The sequence below is a fragment of the Macaca nemestrina genome, chromosome 3 (assembly GCF_043159975.1).
Source record: "Macaca nemestrina isolate mMacNem1 chromosome 3, mMacNem.hap1, whole genome shotgun sequence".
Taxonomy (NCBI): domain Eukaryota; kingdom Metazoa; phylum Chordata; class Mammalia; order Primates; family Cercopithecidae; genus Macaca; species Macaca nemestrina.
The window spans coordinates 79,942,309-79,958,028 of NC_092127.1; the positions used below are offsets into that span (position 1 = coordinate 79,942,309).

General features: G+C 36.3%; 1 protein-coding gene and 1 long non-coding RNA gene across 3 annotated transcripts in view; both read left to right on the forward strand.

Annotated features, from left to right (window-relative positions):
• LOC139362350 (uncharacterized) overlaps positions 1-7,848 on the forward strand; it is a 65,553-nt gene extending 57,705 nt beyond the window's left edge. The window contains exon 3 of the long non-coding RNA XR_011621111.1: positions 7,318-7,848. This is a non-coding gene — a long non-coding RNA (uncharacterized lncRNA). The remainder of the gene's footprint in view (positions 1-7,317) is intronic.
• The window catches only part of LOC105486272 (collagen type XXV alpha 1 chain), a 507,117-nt gene that overhangs the window by 145,491 nt on the left and 345,906 nt on the right, over positions 1-15,720 (forward strand). The gene's annotated exons all lie outside the window — the stretch shown is intronic.

The following is a 15,720-nucleotide window of genomic DNA, read 5'->3' on the forward strand; positions in this document are numbered from 1 at the left end:
TATTAGAGTGTTATAAGAGACTCTTGTGTTAACATTGGATGCTTAAGGGAGAGCAAGGTAACTATGGACAGGTGTTACAAGGAAAGTGTTCAACGTATAACCATTTCTTCCTTCTGATTTTTTGAAGCAGGTGACTGTTTAAAATATAGTGTTAAAACTTTATAACTTAGGGTATTTTCTTTAAAATTCTCAAGTTTGTTCCCTGCAAAACCTTCTGTAAACCACTGAGGCACAGTACCATGTACATAGCTCTCTAGATCCACGAATCACATTTAATTCCAGTAATTGCCCATGATCTCTGTCCCTTTTATGGATAGTCTTGAGGGCAGGGCCATGACTTAGTCTTCTTTTTATCTCTGGAGCCCAGATTTGCTCCTAGAATATTGTAGATACTTAGTAGGTTTTTTATAAGTGGATTAACATCTTGTCTTTTATGTTTATTTCCACCTTGCTTTACTACCATTATGCCTGCATATTTAACATGTTCTGAATAAAAGAATATACTACATAGGAGAATACAGGTTTTTAATAGTATTTCCTAGAAGGGTTTTAGTTGGGGAGAGTTGGAGGCATTGTTGGGAAAATGTTTAATCTGTTTTTTTTTTTGTTTTTTTTTTGTTTTTTTGTTTTTGTCTTTAAAACATTGGCATTCACAGGAAGACACACAGATTGGTAAACATTTTAACAAAGGTGTTCCTTCACAACCCTAAAGCATTTTGCATTTTGATAAACTAAAATGTAAAATTTTCTTTTTTTGTTTTTTAATTTAAATTGTCATAACTCTCCATAGGCTGGATATTGCAAAGCATTTAAAGTAGAATATATGCATAAAAAATTCAAAGAACCATTTTTACAGAAATACACAGGGAAAAGTGGTCTTATAGGGGCACAATTTATTTTTTTTCTTTAGTTTAACAGGTGGTTTGTCAACGTTCATGTAATTTTATATAGAAGTATTCAGAGGCTTTAGTGCTGGCTCCACATCTAGAGCTCTAGATGGTGGCATGCCAGTTATGCCCGTGCCTTTGATCCTGCGTGTGCTTTAGCGCCAGGAATGGCACAGTGCCCCACACTGTGCTCTGCAGCAGTGGCTGTATGGACACGCGCTAGGTGCCAATAGCCTAGTGTCTCGTTTCAGCGACTGCTCCCCTGGGCATAAGCAGGGAGCTATACTTGCAAAATATGTATTTTTTATATATAGATGGTTGTCTGTTACCAATAACCTATCAAAATCCTTGTAAGACAGGATTGGTGATTTATAAATAAATATGAAATAAAACTGTGCCAACCTTTAAATTTTACTTTAGCAAGAGTATTAACATGCTTTTGAATGTATTATTATCTCTCCTTAAGAGAGGTGATTATCATTCTCTTTAGGAGGAATGATTACCATGTTTCTTTATGTACACATTGAACATGTTGTCTTCTAGGTTCCCTTGAGGAATTATGAAATAGTACAGGTGAATATATTGGAAAAACCCTACAGGAAGCACCTAAAGTTATTCTGTTGACTAAATTATGGAACAACTTGCCTCTGTGCACTGTACTGAGGAGGTCATCTACCAGGAAATTTCCTATGCTGAGTTAATTGAAAATGGTTAAGATCTTACTGGAGTATGCTCTTTGGATTTTAGTTGTCTTAACTCGAGTTTTTCAATGAGACGTAATCTTGAAGATATGAGATTTTAAAAAATCCCAGTAATTTTTGTTGAGTCAAAATTCATTTTGTGAACTTTTATTTCAATTTCTTCATTAATTGAGAATATCCAAAATACACAGTTCTTCTCTTCCTTCAGTCACTGTGTCCTTCCTGGGAATGCCTTGTAAGTTGTTCAATTTCAGGAGCTACATGGGAGGCAATTGACTATCAGTTAAAAATTTGAATGTAGGCGTATGACCTTGCCCTAGGTCTTGTGCACTTCTTTGCTGTGATACTTTTGCTTTTGTCAAGCTTAGGTTGAAAATGAAAGAGGTGCTTTAGATACTATAGATAGAATACACCTGCAAATTCACATAAATCTGGAAAAGTGGCTCTTGAGTTTTGTTGGGTCACAGACATCTTTGAGAATCTAATGAAAGGTATAGTACCTATACACAGAAAAATGTACATTTGCAAAACCTTAACTGATTAAACGACTCACTGGAGTGCAAATAAGAACCTTTAATCTACAGTTCACTGAAAACAAAAACTGGATGGAATAGAGTGCATTTGTGCTTTGTTTCATGCTATTTTCTTGTATCCGTGTGATTTATAGTTGAAATCCTAAATTATCCCTTTTTTCCCATACTCTTTCCCCCTTATATCTTCAAACAGGCCTTAGTTTTTGTATCTCAGCATATGAGTTTGCTTTGTAGTTGATGTAGCAAAAGCAATATAGTGTAGACTTGGGGCAATTCCAAAAGGAATCAGCGGTGATGGCAAATTGAGACAGGAAGCCAAATTTAAAATCACTAACAGATGAATACCTTTCATAGTTTGCTGTTTGACCACTAAGAATTAAACATTCTTAACTAGCTAATTTTGCTAGAATATGGCATATAGCTTGTTATGTTACTCCTCTGTTTTCACAAAGTACACCATCAGACTTTGGGGGAAAAAAATCAAGCTGGCTTTCAGTATTTGAGTCATCCTCATTTTAGTCCAGGGAAGCCTGCTTCAAAAGCTGGGTCTAAAAGGTCTTTAGCTTTTATCTAGAAAAGACAACGTGCTTGAGAAAGTTCCTTTAGTTTTTTGTTTCAGTTGACATTGACACACTGGGTCAGACTTGTCCCAAAGCACCATGTCTAAATGGCTTCCTTTATGTGGTTCTAATTGGGATTCTTTCTCAGGAGGTCAAATTAGAGCTCCTGCAGTTGGAGCTACAGCACCGGCAGTTGACAGCATCAGCTCGGTTCTGCCTCTTGAGACATGTAAGACAGCCACTTAGAGTTTGTTCCTACAGACCTTTGACAAATGGCCCTACTCTGACTGTGTACCTAATAGACAGTTTTTGTTTTTCTTATGGATCTGTGCCAAAACCAGGGTTTTTCCTTAAGCACCTTACTTCTGCTTTGTTCTCTTTGCTTTGCCTTTTGTTTGCTATGATTCAGTTTGTCCAAAAGCTTTGGCTAATTTTCTTGTTTATGAATCATACCTGGCGTACTTACATAATGGTGCCTGGTTTAACCAGTTTCATTCTATGTGAGTGAACAAAACAGAACTTTGGACATCTGAATTGCTCTGTTGGTCCATGGATGAAGATAATGCATGATAGATTAGTCTGTGATAATTTATTTTGAACATCATAGCAATAAAAATTAGTTGATTAGCTGTGACAGGATATGATCTAAGATTCATTCATTCATTGATTACTTTCTGTGTAGCGAGACCTCTGAAGAGATATGTTTAGTGCGTTACTTTTAACCTTATCTCTCTAGCATTTTGTTATACAGGCTTTCTAGGATACCATTTTGGGTAGCTTTGAAACAGGGAGCTTTTATAAAGATTTTAAATTGCCTCATACATCTGAGTTTAGTTACTGGAATTTAAGTACCTTACAGTGTCCTTTAAAAACCCTGTTGTTTTAAAGCCCGAGAAGTAATTTATGACTGTGAAAATAGGAGTGATAAATTGGAGACCAAAATATGTATTGCTTTTTCCCAACAGCCTGGGGGATAACAGAGGAGGTCAGACAACTTAAGTCTGTTTCTCTTTCTTGGGTCTGTAGTGTTCTTGTAGAAGAAGGAGAGGAATTGTTTCTGAATAGTAGAAGCAATAGTGCCAAATGACTTATCCTTAAGTGCTGTAAAGTTTGGTTAGCTCTATGCTCCCTTAACCACAGTTGCTTAAAAAGGGAATATTTAATCTTATGAATATACTTAACACTATTAACATCATCCCTGCCTTGCTTTGAAATACTTTTAAGTGATATCAGAGCTTCCTTTGTAGTCAGAAAGATCCAAATATATGGGAGGGGAAAATGGGAAGGAGGGAAGCTAGGGAGGGTATAATATGATCATTTTCCCCCTTGCTGTAATAGCTAAAGATATATTTGCCAAGCCCTTCTCCCTTGTCTACTAAGGAAAGAAGACGACGTATCTTAATGATAGAAAGGATTGCTTTGGATTGAAATCTCAAGAGTAGGGAAGTTAAATTAAAAGAAGAGAAAGACTTTCTTTTGTATTAATTGCTTCAGTTGACACGCATGGGATTTTAATTCCTTGGGGAAAATGCTTTCTCGTTTTCCACCAAGGATTTCAATTTCTTATTTGCATAAGCTTATTGATGACGATTGTGAATGTTTTCTGACTCACTCATGTTAGGCAGTGTCTTCATATTCTTGCTGATGAGGCAGCTGCCTCAGGAGAGGAACAACTGTCCTGCCAATGTCTTCAAGTCTGTATGTGCCCCACAGACATGACCCACTAGTCACACCATGCAGTCCCTAACTTTTTCAGACCCACCTACCTCGGCAAACCACTCTTCCCTTGAACTTTGGAAATAACTCGTTTGTTTTTGTGCTTGTGTGTGTTTGTGTGTGAGAAAGAGAGATTTTAAGACAGCTCCTGAGTGGCAGAGGACTTCAAGAAATGACCTTAGATAACACTGTACATAAATTGTAGAAGACAGATGGTTGTTTTTGTCTGTTCTGAATTCTTAAAGATTCTAATACATAGAAATTCCATCATCTCCCTGGGTAGCTTTTAATTGCTACTCATTATTTAGAATATAAAATATATTTAACCTAGATTTGACTTATTATAAAGGTGAAAGTCATAAAATATGTTTAACCTAGATTTGACTTACCATAAAGATGATAATCATAAAGGATATTTAGCCTCCATTTGATTTACTATAAAAGCAATAGTCAAAAATCCCTGAATTATTTCTAATTTGCAAATAGATGTTTTTTAATTTTCTTGCTACTACTTTAAATTTTCATTTGCTTAAGTATATTGGTTTCTAATTGCTCAGGGGCAAGGGCCATGTGTTGGTAGTACAGTCAGGCAGGCCCCCCTCAAACTGTGTGTGCTGCTCAGCAAGCTGCTTAGTCCTGGAGCTTCAGCTTCCTCATCTGAAAAGGGGCATAACACTGACCTTATGGGATTGTAGTACACAGCAATTGAACTAAAGTATATATGGTGTTTGGTACACATTAAGACACTTAATAAAAAGTCTTCTTAATAAAAAGTCTTATTTTTTTTTAAGTTCCCTAGAACTCATAACCATGATGAACATAGAAAAGTCAGTGTTAGTTGAGTAATCACTGGTTGATAAAAATAATTAAATATGTATAAATTCTACTGAACCAGTATCAACTCCCTTTTCTAGTATATTCAAATATTACATATCTTTGCAAAAATCAATCAAGGTGTATGTTGTTGGTGACTACTAAGTTTCATTGAGAAGTTGAGTGGTAAAATATGTGGCTCTTCTTTGGAGGCATCAGCATTATAATGAAAAGGAATAGAGCCCTGTTGTGAAATATTTCCCTTTGGTTTAGCACCTAGTTGTGCAGGTGCTGTTACTCTTCTTTTTCTTTCCTTTTTGGTTATTAAAAAAGCACATACAGAGTATTTTTTTTTTTTTTTTGAGATGGAGCTTCGCTCTTGTTGCCCAGGCTGGAGTGCAATGGTGCGATCTTGGCTCACCACAACCTCCGCCTCCCGGGTTCAAGTGATTCTCCTGCTTCAGCCTCCCGAGTAGCTGAGATTACAGGCATGTCCCACCATGCCCAGCTAATTTTGTATTTTTGGTAGAGATGGAGTTTCTCCATGCTGTTCAGGCTGGTGTCGAAAGCCCGGCCTCAGGTGATCCGCCCACTTTGGCCTCCCAAAGTGCTGGGATTACAGGTGTGAGCCACTGCGCCCGGTCCAGAGTACTTCTTTTTTAGCATTTAAAAGTACTTTAAATCTTTAAAATTGCGGTATAATATATTAATACATGATATAATATATAACATATATCTCTTTAACCACTTAAATGTGTAGTTTTGCGGTACATTCAGGTTGTCATGCAACCATCACCATCATCCATCTCCAGAATTTTTGTGTCTTCCCCAACTGAATCTCTACCCATTAAACCCCATTTTCCACCTCTCTCCACTCCCCCGATTCCTTTCCCTGCCCCTGGCAACCACCATTCTATTTTCTGTCTCTATGAAGTTTACTACTGTAGGTACTTCATATAAGTAAAATCATACAATATTTGTCTTTTTGTGATTGGCTTATGTTACTTAGCAGTATGTCTTTAAGTTTCGTTTATGTTGTAGCATGTGTCAGAAATTCCTTTTTTTAAGGCCAAATTACATTCCATTGTACGTCTATACTGCGTTTTGTTTTTCTATTGATTCATCCTTGGGTGCTTAGGTTGCTTTTACCTTTTGGCTTTTGTGAATAATGCTATTTGTTTTGTTTTTTAAATACCATAATTAGGTACCATTTAAAGTAAACATTTGCTTCGCTATATGACAATTAAATGTATAATACCACTAATGTGGAAATACTGGTATTTTTAATGTTATCAGAGGAGAATAAGTTTTAGGGAAAAATGTGCAGAATAGCTCTATTACTTTACAGTGTAGGATACCTTCTTTCTCTTAGGTGCTATTTCCGAATTTTGCTTAGCCAGCTACAATTAAATATATGCTAATGAATTTGTGTAATGTAAACCCATCAGAATTCAAGTATAATTTTTGAACTCCACTTATTGTATTCTGCTAAGTTAAATTTTGTCCCATTGATATTTTATCACAATAAATATTAAGGATTATTTGTCTTCTTTGGGGCTCATTATTGAGTTTTTTTTTTTTTTCCAGTAATACAGACACTTGAAAGTAAGAGTCTCTCTTCCCCTTTTAGTGTAAGGTAAATGCCACTTTTGTTTTTTTTTATTAAAAAGTCATGCTTTCTATTGAAAATTACCTGTTCATATAGAGAATTTGAAGAATTGAAGTTGTACTTCTAAACACATACATTTCATCTAGGAACATCATTAGGAAATATTGGACTAGATCTAATCAAGCATCCAATTAAGTAGAAGTTTAGCAATCAGCTTAAAACTCTAAGCACAGACGATTCATTGTAATGGATACCTTTTTATGGAAGCTAAGTTAGCTTTATTAACTGGTTAGTAACAATTTCTTTATTCTTGGCATATAGTGCCAGATGCAATCAGATCAGATAAAAGTTGGTCATATATTCAGATAAACTTTAGAAACATGGAAGACTCTATTTTTAGAGTCAAAGGAGATTAGCCAGCTTTGGAGGAATTGAAAAGTCAGAAAGTGGTAGTTTGTATATACCAACAGTGTGAAATTTTACTTTCAATATTTCTAGGATTCCTTGGGACAGCTTGGAGGGATTCCTATAACCAGTTGATACAAAGTAAAGAATTTTTAATGCTGCTGCTGAACTTTAAATTTTGTTTTTCAGGAAAATCAAGAATTTCTTTTTTTTTAAAATGAGGTTACTGGCATTATATATGCCTTACGTAGATCATTTTTCTCCCAAGGAATTTTAATAAAACACTAATGCGGAAAATTGAATAGACATAAGGCTCTGTGCTTATTTTGTGGTTAATACGATTACATCACTATGGGAGAGTTAAGAGAAAGCTAAGTCTAGTGTGTCTTAGAAGAGATACCAAATGGTCAGCTATCTCAGGAGGTTCTCCAGTTAGGAAGACATCATACATTGGAACGTTTGCTAATTTGTAGGTAACTTGCAGCAGGATAGAAACGGTCTCTATTAGCATCCATACGTTTTTTTGAGGGGAAATTCATATAAGATAAAATTAATCATTTTAAAGCATGCAATTCAGGTGTATTTTATACATCCACAATGTATATACTGTTTTTTACTATGTGATAAATACTATTAATATCTGTGGCATTTTTAGAATTTACTTTTACGCAATTGAAGACCTTTTAAAAACATCTCAAATTTCTCTTTTTGCAGGTTATAACTAATTAATTTTCAACTAACCAAAATAAAAGTCCAGTAAACAGAAATGTAAACAGACACAGTAATAATTATTTACACCTCCATTTGCAGACCTTAACAAGTTTGGAAATACTAAGTTAAAAAATGAATTGAGAACATAATCTATTTTTTAAAAGTTTAAATGAAGGAATGTAATTCAAGAGTAAACAGATTCTTTAAAATGAAATTCAATGATAATTTGGTGTACACATCGTCTTGACATCTAAAATTATTGTCCTGATGGCAAAATTGTAAAAAATATAAGTGTGTATTTAATATTTTCCAGCACTGAAATTTGTCATTAGACATAAACATCCCAATGTCAAGTTTAATTCTCATAGAAAAAGTTGTTTTTCCCACTTTAATTCTACATACAGTTTTCCTATCTTATATTCTGCTGATTATATTAATGATAATTATTTTTGAAACACACTGTTAAAATAAATTAGATAGCTGCAAGAAACTTTTCGCCACATCTTGATATTTTGCCTTTTTACCTCCAGACTGAAATAAAAGTTCTTGCTATGGAACATCCCTGGGGTTTATCCAATGTATAAATTCCCATTTTCTTGACAGTCTAGAAATTATGACCCCAGTTTTCACTCATCTCAGAAGTACCCTTAGGAGGCATTACCTGATTAACTAGACAGGAGAGAACTGCCAACAACCTTAGAAGCTTAAGAAACCTAATAGATTCTCCTTTTAAAAATCACAGTGGGGCTCGACAGCTTTTAGAGAAATCATAGAAAAAGAGATCAGAATGTGATCACTCATAGTATTTGATGGCCTATTTGATTTGTTTTCTGTGTCTCAAACTAATAGCAACCAGTCTGTTCACAGTAGCTTAGATAAGTTAGAGACAATACAGTTTATCACATGTTCACATACACACACATGCTGACATACAAACACACACATACACACACACACAACTACACATACATACTAACACATACACGTACACACATACCTACACACACACATACATACACATACACATACACACACATATACACACCCACATATACACACATGCACACACATATACATACAGGTACACACACATACACATACACACACACACATACATACACACACGCATGCACACAAAATTATTTCCAAAAAACTACCAATCCAGAAAATTTAATTAGGTGTGAACCTAGAAATGGCCTCTGGATCATTTATATATGTCTACATTATCATTCATCTAATCCTGTAGAACAACTAGCTATTTATGCTTCACATCATTTTTCACATATATATATATATGCATATTTTAAACACCAATTTAAAACATTCCAATTGTTTAAGAAAGAAGCTGCAAATAAAATACAAGTAGCACTGTGCCAGATATTTCACTATAATCACAACTCAGCATCCATAGAGATGTCTGATTTGTTGTGATTTGTAGACTCTTACATGTCGCAACCTCTCACCTCAGTGACATAACATATATTATCCTTATGGCTATAGCCAATGCCATAAATTTTTAGATTGTAAATTCTCATGGGCAGAGGTTATATTTTATTAATATTGTTTAAAATCACCTCAGTACACAGCACTGTTATGTATTTGAGTAGGCTCAATCAATATTCACTGATGCCAACCAGCCTGGGCAGCACAGTGAGACCCCCATCTTAAAAAAATTCATTGTTGAACATTGATGAATAGTGTAGTTTTTATATATTTCAATATTTAATTGCTGAAGTTGAATGTTATTAAATGATTTAATATTTTTCAACTTTTCTTTAATCATGACAAATGATCCAATAGGAAACCATTTCTGAAATGGCTCATGATCATTGTCCATTGGCAATCATAAATTCATTGCCAAAGTGATTTGACTCCACAAATGTTTATAGAGTACTTACTTGTAATACGTTGGAAAGTAAGGCTACAGAAATCAGCATACAGCTCATAATTTACCGGTGTATGCAAAAGTTGAGATTAGGGATATCTGGAAGAGAAGTGTATGATAATGCAATTGAAGGATGTTGTGATAATAAGCTTGTGGAAGAGCAATTTACTTGTGTGTTTTTGAAGAAAGACTTCAAAGGGAAGGAGAAGTGAAGATGTGTGAAAATACGCAAAATAGAGAGAGGAGGAAGACAAGAAGGGAAGTGGGTGGGAAGAAGATTCCAAAAACAGTGAGAAGCATTAGCCAAGCCAAGGAGAAGGAACATTTGGGGAAAGGTGAGAAGGCTGGGCAGCTACACTGTAAGATCTGGATGGAGGAGGGGCAGCAGGGGAAACTGGCCAGAGGTTAAAGTCAGAGTGGGAAAGGCCATGGAAACACGCTGAAGGGTGGCGATAAGGAGCCGCCAGAGCATGAAAAGCAAGAGAGTGACAGGGTCAAAATTGTAAATGAGAAATAGAATTATTGCAACAGTATGGAGGATGGATTGGAATCGAGCAAGACTAGTGGCAGTGAGATAGGTGATCAGTTCCTGGAATAGAGCAGGGCAGTGTGAAGGGAGACCAGGAAACAGACTCTGGAGACTAAACGTGGTGACAGATGAGCAGGCAGCCACGGAAGTGTTTCCAGTTTCTAATTTGGGTACCTGGTGGGATGGTAGAATGAATATTTGTTTTTGATAAATTGGCGTGAGGTTCCTTTGTAAAGGTAAGAACAGGCAATATATTCTTTTTGCGTGTTAGGTAACCCTTGGAATTCATTGCAAACTATGTATGAGTAGAATTGACATCTGTTCCTATTTTTAAAATATATCATTTTTTATCGATTTTTTATATCTGAAAAGTTGTGTGGCAAGTGTTTAAGAATTAAATAGTCACTAAGATTTGCTCAAGTTCTAGATGCTATGACTATAAATTTCTGTTGATCTAATTATTTGAACTGAAACATTCCCGTAGAACAAAAAGAGACAATAGTAATGAAATTCTAGTCCTTTATACTTATTGATACGTTCTCTCTATAGTATTTATTTTCACTTTAATTTGCACTCCCTGGGCCTTTTTAAAACTGTGTAGAAAGTGAGGGAACCCCGCCCTAACAACCAGTCTAAAAGGGACTATTCTCTCCTGGACTCTTAGCTTAGTGATCCTGACCTTCTGCTATCTCCTACGGTAAAAGCAGTATCTTCTCTCAACTGGCTGACCTTACAAGCACTCCATTCATACAGGCAATACATTCTCATTTAAAAATATTTAAGGAGAAATACTCTAATACTTTTTTTTGTTTGAGACAGAGTCTCTCTGGGTCACCCAGGCTGGAGTGCAGTGGCACAATCTCAGCTCACTGCAAACTCCATCTCCTGGGTTCAAGCAATTCTTGTGCCTCAGCCTCCTGAGTAGCCAGGACTACAGGTGTGTGCCAGCACATCCAGCTAATTTTTGTATTTTGACTAGAGACAGGGTTTCACCACATTGGCCAGGCTGGTCTCGAACTCCTGACCTCAAGCAATCTGCCCTCCTTGGCCTCCCAAAGTGCTGGGATTACAGACGTGAGCCACCATGCCCAGCTCTAATACATTTTCTTTTTATTATTATTATTATTATTATTTTTAATTATACCTTAAGTTCTAGGGTACATGTGCACAACGTGCAAGTTTGTTACATATGTATACATGTGCCATGTTGGTGTGCTGCACCCATTAACTCATCATTTACATTAGGTATATCTCCAAATGCTATCCCTCTCCCCTCCCCCTACCCCACGACAGGCCCTGGTGTGTGATGTTCCCCTTCCTGTGTCCAAGTGTTCTTATTGTTCAATTCCCACCTAAGAGTGAGAACATGCAGTGTTTGGTTTTTGGTCCTTGTGATAGTTTGCTGAGAATGATGGTTTCCAGCTGCATCCATGTCCCTACAAAGGATATGAACTCTTCCTTTTTTTATGGCTGCATATTATTCCATGGTGTATATGTGCCACATTTTCTTAATCCAGTCCATTATTGATGGACATTTGGGTTGTTTCCAAGTCTTTGCTGTTGTGAATAGTGCCACAATAAACATATGTGTGCATGTGTCTTTATAGCAGCATGACTTATAATCCTTTGGGTATATACCCAGTAATGGGATTGCTGGGTCAAATGGTATTTCTAGTTCTAGATCCTTGAGGAATGGCCACACTGTCTTCCACAATGGTTGAACTAGTTTACAGTCCTACCAACAGTATGAAAGTGTTCCTTTTTCTCCACATCCTTTCCAGCACCTGTTGTTTCCTGACTTTTTAATGATCACCATTCTAACTGGTGTGAGATGGTATCTCATTGTGGTTTTGAATTGCATTTCTCAGATGGCCAGTGATGATGAACATTTTTTCATGTGTCTGTTGGCTGCATAAATGTCTTCTTTTGAGAAGTGTCTGTTCATATCCTTGCCCACTTTTTGATGGGGTTGTTTTTTTTTTCTTATAAAATTGTTTGAGTTCTTTGTAGATTCTGGATATTAGCCCTTTGTCAGATGAGTAGATTGCAAAAATTTTCTCCCATTCTGTAGGTTGCCTGTTCACTCTGATGGTAGTTTCTTTTGCTGTGCAGAAGCTCTTCAGTTTAATTAGATCTCATTTGTCCATTTTGGCTTTTGTTGCCATTGCTTTTGGTGCTTTAGACATGAAGTCCTTGCCCATGCCTATGTCCTGAATGGTATTACCTAGGTTTTCTTCTAGGATTTTTATGGTATTAGGTCTAACATTTAAGTCTTTAATCCATCTTGAATTAATTTTTGTGTAAGGTGTAAGGAAGGGATCCAGTTTCAGCTTTCTCCATATGGCTAGCCAGTTTTCCCAGCACCATTTATTAAATAGGGAATCCTTTCCCCATTGCTTGTTTGTGTCAGGTTTGTCAAAGATCAAATGGTTGTAGATGTGTGGTATTATTTCTGAGGGCTCTGTTCTGTTCCATTGGTCTGTGTCTCTGTTTTGGTACCAGTACCATGCTGTTTTGGTTACTGTAGCCTTGTAGTATAGTTTGAAGTCAGGTAGTGTGATGCCTCCAGCTTTATTCTTTTGGCTTAGGATTGTCTTGGCAACGCAGGCTCTTTTTTCGTTCCATATGAACTTTAAAGTTGTCTTTTCCAATTCTGTGAAGAAAGTCATTGGTAGCTTGACGGGGATGGTGTTGAATTGATAAATTACCTTGGGCAGTATGGCCGTTTTCACTATATTGAGTCTTCCTATCCATGAGTATGGGATGTTCTTCCATTTTATTTCGTTGTCCTCTTCTATTTCCTTGAGCAGTGGTTTGTCATTCTCCTTGAAGAGGTCCTTCACATCCCTTGTAAGTTCGATTCCTAGGTATTTTATTCTCTTTGAAGCAACTGTGAATGGGAGTTTACTCATGATTTGGCTCTCTGTCTGTTATTGGTGTATAAGAATGCTTGTGATTTTTGCACATTGATTTTGTATCCTGAGGCTTTGCTGACGTTGCTTATCAGCTTAAGGAGATTTTGGACTGAGACAGTCAGGTTTTCTAAATATACAATCATGTCATCTGCAAGAAGGGACAATTTGACTTCCTCTTTTCCTAATTGAATACTGTTTATTTCTTTCTCCTGCCCGATTGCCCTGGCCAGAACTTCAAACACTATGTTGAGTAGGAGTGGTCAGAGAGGGCATCCCTGTCTTGTGCCAGTTTTCAAAGGGAATGCTTCCAGTTTTTGCCCATTCAGTATGATATTGGCTGTGGGTTTGTCATAAATAGCTCTTACGATTTTGAGATACGTTCCATCAGTACCTCTAATACATTTTCAATGGATTATCAGTATAGACCCAGAATAAAATGAATTTTTAAAAAACCTGTTTAATAATACTTTTTGAAAGTAAATATTTGACAGGCAGTTCCTTCTTAACTGATTCTCCTGTTCTAGGGTTCAGAAGAGTGAACGATTCCCTTAGGGTTGTCCACAGGCTCACCGTGAGCAAAGTGAAGCCTCCTTTTTTAGTGCCAGTGGGTGGTTGATGGGGAAGCCCAGAGACTCTTTCTTGTTTCCTTGGGTTAGAAGGGAGGAACTGATTTCACTGATTTTGTGTTAATCTGTAAATGTGTTTGCAATTTAGAAGCATACATTTAAATTGTGTTAATCATTGGGAATTTTAAATTGAATAACAAGCTGAGAAGCCAACTCAGGTTACAATTAGGGAAATACAGGTGAGAAATGCAAATGTTGCCAATGGTCTTTAACTGCTGGCGATTTTACCCTTTCTCTTGCCACAGCCTGCTGTCATGGAGAATACTTTGATCCTCTCTAGGTCCACGCAGTTTTGTGTTTTTTGAGTTTTACACAGTTTTGGTGGTCCTTGTTCCACTTTGTGTCAGGTAGCTATTAAATGTTTTTTTCCAGTGTGTGTACACACACACATATACAGATTTGGTCCGAAGATGTTTGCAGAATCCAAGAACACACTGACGCAACATTCTTAAGCCCAGTAGTTATCCAAGTGTAAAATTTGGAGGTCATTAATTGAAATAAATAATGGGAAATGAGGAAAGGAAACTTCATATTCTGCAAGAGTGTAAACCTCCTTCTCTGTCTTTAAGGGAAATTGCTGCTGGGGGACATGGAATGCATCACGGCTGCCTCTTGACAGGTTCACCTTAGAGAGACACAAATTAAATCCTTTCAGTTGCTGTTTTGAAGCTAAAAGTGTTTGACCATTTCAGCCCCTGAATGGTGTTTAAAGAATAAAGAGAAAAGAGCAGGAAGTTCTAATTGGCAAATTACTCCTTGTTATTTAGTTTGGCTTCCAAGTTGGAAATTCCAATAATGAAGAGCTTTGTGGGACTTGCCCTAAAGCAGAACCAGGGGGCTTTTTGTTCAATTACTGTTTAATGTGAAGATATTCAAGAAACATATTGTAACATTTAAGCCATCACTTTCTATTAAACATTGTCATATAATGATTTTTAAATCTTTCTTCATGGATGCTTTTATGATTCTGAACCATCTAAGTGAAGTGTAAATTGCAAATAAGATGTAAATAGACTTTTCTTATTACACAGTAATTATGAGGGGTGTTAGTACTTAATGAGAGCTTCTCAAAATGTTAGAAAATACATTTTTACTTAACAGTTACTTCTTAATCATAGTTATTCTAATTCTGATTAAAAAAAAAACCTCAAAAGCTTTTAAAAATCATTCCAAACTGAATTTACAGCAAGATGAATATTTCTTTTGATACTAGTATTTGAAAATGTTAATGAAGAATTTATTTGATTGTTTATATTGTTACAGAAGAGCTTTTTCACATTAAGTTTGATTTACACATTTAAATTAGAAAGAAATAGGCTTCAATTTGCACAATTACCCTACACATTAATTAATATTACTGTAGCATGGAGATAATATAAAATATTTGAATATTTGGAGATATATCCAAGTAGTAAAGAAGAGAATACTTTCGCTCTTTTTAAAAAAATTTTTATTTTATTTTATTTTTTGAGACAGACTTTAGCTCTTGTTGCCCAGGCTGGAGTACGATGGCGTGATCTTGGCTCACTGCAACCTCTGCCTCCCAGGTTCAAGTGATTCTTCTGCCTCAGCCTCCTGAGTAGCTGGGATTAGAGGCACCTACCACCGCGCCTGGTTAAATTTTTGTATTTTTAGTAGAGACAGAGTTTCACCATGTTGTCCAGGCTGGTTTCAAACTCCTGACCTCAGGTGATTCACCCACTTCGGCCTCCCAAAGTGTTGGGATTACAGGCGTGAGCTGTTGCGCCCCGCTTGTACTTTCTCTCTTAATGGTAACACTGAACTTTACTATTTGACCTTGTCAAAAATTATAAAAGGAATGAAATAAAG